The sequence below is a fragment of the Quercus suber genome, unplaced genomic scaffold (genome assembly GCF_002906115.3).
Source record: "Quercus suber isolate HL8 unplaced genomic scaffold, Cork oak 2.0 scaffold_258, whole genome shotgun sequence".
NCBI lineage: Eukaryota > Viridiplantae > Streptophyta > Magnoliopsida > Fagales > Fagaceae > Quercus > Quercus suber.
In genome coordinates, this window is record NW_027069714.1 from 933,800 (window position 1) to 937,708 (window position 3,909).

General features: G+C 31.8%; 1 non-coding gene across 1 annotated transcript; it reads right to left on the bottom strand.

Moving 5' to 3' along the window:
• Positions 1–1,666: 1,666 nt before the first annotated feature.
• LOC111985120 (uncharacterized) lies at positions 1,667–2,373 on the bottom strand. The gene is made up of 2 exons (XR_010632017.1): positions 2,148–2,373; positions 1,667–1,742 (listed from the first exon to the last, which is right to left on the bottom strand). It is a non-coding gene; the product is annotated as an uncharacterized LOC111985120 (transcript).
• Between the last annotated feature and the right edge of the window lie 1,536 nt (positions 2,374–3,909).

A 3,909-nucleotide genomic window follows, 5' to 3' on the forward strand; every position in this document is an offset into this window, starting at 1 on the left:
AAATTATAGGCACGTTTTCTATTCATTATAAAATTTGGACACTTCACAATATGCTTTTGCATTCTTTGGCTTAATAATATAAAAATAAATAAATAAAATTTTATAAAATTTGGACAATTCACAAATTTATATTTTCATATATTTATAAAAAAAATTATATTAAAAATAATCTAATCCAACTCACTTAAAGTCCTAAACTACTATTATTTTAATTAAAATACTAATTAATTCTGTTAATGGCTTAATGCAACAGAAAGCCAAAATCAATACCTTCAAAAAAAAAAAAAAAAAAGCCAAAGTTGAAATAACGCTGGGCAGTGGCTTGGTTTCTTCAGCTAAGCCCACTGCCCAAGACAACTCAATTTCCAAATTCCAACCTTTTATTATTAATTTTCCTCATCACACATATATTACTTTCTTCTCATTTTGAATTTTTTTTTTTGAGGGAAAGGTGAGGAATAAGTGTTCCCTCCTAACCATTTTATTCCTCCCACTTAAACTCTCAAACAAGGGAATAGACCTTTCATTCCTCTATTAAAACTCCCAAACAATGAGAGGGAAGAATATTTTAAAAATATTCCTTTTATTCCATTCCATTCCCTCCTCTCAAACAAAGCCTAAAAATAAAAAATATAATCATATCAAATTAACTTAAAAACAATTCTTCCAGTGAGATGCAGTTCAAGTGACACCTCCTCCTCCCATTGAAAGAGCAAATTGAAGTGATGTAGCTAATAAACTACTTTAACAACTTAAAAACAATACTGCCAATGAGCTGCAGCTAAAGTGGCACCTCCTCCACCCCTTGTTACAGCAAGGTGAGGTGATGCGTGCCTGTTTGGTAACACGGTTTCAAACCGTACTTTTTTCAAACTTAACTTCTTTCTAGCTACAGCTTTTTCAATTCAAACAATCCCATTTTCAGAAGGTTGAAAAAATAAGCTGAACCAAACAGGTATGTGAGTAAACTGCTCTGATAACTTAAAAACACTTCTGCCAATGAGCTGTAGCTAAAGTGACACCACCCTACCCTTGTAAGAGCAAGGTGAGGTGATGGATTCAAGACCAACCATATTAATGCATGAGTTTTGCAGGTTTGAGGTCTCTCATACTCGCAGGAATGGTAATATACCTGCAAATTTGTTGCCAAAATATGCTTTAGGTGTTGAGCATTATGTTACTTGCATTGAGGAGAGCCCTTGTTCTCTCTCAACTGATGTAATTTCTTTTCATTCTGTTTAGTGAAATTCTAGTCTTAAAGGGGATAAAAACAATTTGTAAATTTGTACCATGAACTTCCAAAGAAAATACTATTTTTTGCATAAAACATGAAGTGAATGGCAACAGCTAGTGCTAGATACACTTTTGCTGTTAATCAAAAGGTGCATCAGTATCAGAAAGGAGAACCCATTTGTCTTATTAACTTTCTTTTTGTTATGAAGACTTGAAATCAGTCAACTGCTTCTATGGGGTGTGAAGATTGAACGCATATGATACGATAGGAAAAATGGGGTTCATTTCTCTCAAAAAGATATAACATAAATTATGTATTATTGATTGTATCAAAAGGATTTGGTGGAAAGGGAAGCGATACAGAGACAAAAGGAGAAAAAAAAAAAATAGTGTTTACCTGTGAGTGTGAAGCCTACGGAGTTTAGGGAGAGAAGAAGCGAGATTCCAAAGGACAATCGACCTCCTTATATACATTCCTTCCCCACCTCTCTGGAGTTTCTCTCCCAGATCTATTTCAGCGTGTGTTTCATTTGTGAGTTTCCATCACTGGTTTGGAATTTTGGTTTTTTTTTTTCTATTTTTGGGCGTAAACACAATTTTAGTCCTCATATTTTTACTTTTTTTTATTTTGATCCCTGGATTTTAATTTTACTGCTTTTAATTTCTAAACTAATTTAGAGAATATCATATCGGTTCCCGTCAACTAACTAACACAAAAGATTGACTTGAAAAACAGTGGCGGCGCCACTCAGAGTCCATTTGAAAAAAAAAAAAAAATAGGAATACCCTCAAAATTTTTATGCCAAACAAATTTTGAACTAAAATCTAAAAAAAAAAAAAAATTGTAACAGAGAATCTGAAAAGAAAAAACAAAAAGCCAAAAATCATCAGTTTTTGTCGTCACAGCCACTCACCACCACATCGCCGGTCACTTCCATGTCTCCGGCCACTTCCATTTTTTCAATCACAGTCTCCCCACCTGCTTCAGCTTCTTCTTCCTCGCCTTTTCTTCTCCGTTCTCTGTTTTTCTTCGACTTTTCCGCTTCTCTGTTCTTTGATATTTATAGTTTTGAACGCCAATTGCCGTATCTTGTTTTGTACACTGTAGTCCCACTCCCACGTGAATACTGAATGTCAGTATTCACGTGGGAGTGGGACTACTTTTGCACATTAATTTTTATTTCTTTTGTTTTTTCATTACTGCATTTTGTAAGCACACGTACTTTTTTCTTTTTCTTTTTCTTTTTTTTTTTTGAGAAAAGTAAGCCAACTACTTAGCATTATTATTAAACTACAACTCTTCTAAAAAAAAAAAATTATCCTACAACCATAATTATTAATATTTAAAAGAATTATTATGCCAGACTTTAAAACTATTTTATATTTTTAAGAGAATATATATATATGTAGCGGTAATTTTGAAATGGTACATAGGTATTAATCGATACCAAAATATTTTATTTTTCTAACTAAATCGAAATGACCTCTAGTACAAGAGGCAAGGTTGTGTGCACACATAGATTTTTTTTTTTTTTTTTGAAGGTATTGATTTTGGCTTTCTGTTGCATTAAGCCATTAACAGAATTAATTAGTATTTTAATTAAAATAATAGTAGTTTAGGACTTTAAGTGAGTTGGATTAGATTATTTTTAATATAATTTTTTTTATAAATATATGAAAATATAAATTTGTGAATTGTCCAAATTTTATAAAATTTTATTTATTTATTTTTATATTATTAAGCCAAAGAATGCAAAAGCATATTGTGAAGTGTCCAAATTTTATAATGAATAGAAAACGTGCCTATAATTTCTTTGACTAAGACTCCGACTAATAACATAATTTATAAGTTCTCATTGATTATTTTTTTATGTTCTTTAAAATGAAGGGTATAATAGTAATGTTATTATAAAATAATTCCATTCCTTACAATGTCACTTCCAAACAATGTTATTTACATTCCATTCCTTTCCCTACTAAATCCATTCCATTCCGTCCCGTTCCATTCCTTTAATGATCATTCCATTCCTTTAATGATCATTCCATTCCATTCCCTTATAAACTCCCAAACAGACCCTTAGTTTTTGCATACTAATCACTTATCTTAGTTTTTACTACCCCTCACATAACAGCACAAGTATATAGTAAGATGTATGTTTATGAGATTTTTCATGCATTATCACAATGAATGTTGAGATGTTATTTTTTTGCATGGATGGTATTATTTATTGCAAAATAATAGTCTGTATTGGTAATTTATTAGAGTAGTTTATTCACTTAACAGAATAATTATTTAAGGGATAATAATAGAATGATCTCTTCTTAGAATGTATTTTTACCCTTCATGCTTTTCTCCTAGTGTATTGGATCCTCAAAGGTTGTCTGGATTTTTGATATGTCAAGGGGGTAAGACAAGAGGACCCTCCCTTCCTTTCATTGGTTATTCTAGTTATAGAAGCATTGAGTGGGATGGTTGGCAACATGCAAAAAAAGGAGTTTTGACTTTTGAGGTTTCTCATAGAGTCTTATTGCATAAGTGGTTGTATTATGATGGGAAACAGAGTTGGGACATTGAGACTGTTATAGTTTTGAGCATAATGAGAAGCCTTCTGCTTCTACAAGAAGAATGTTTATCCCTGATGTTCTGATACTTGCTTCGTCATTGAGAGCTTTTTG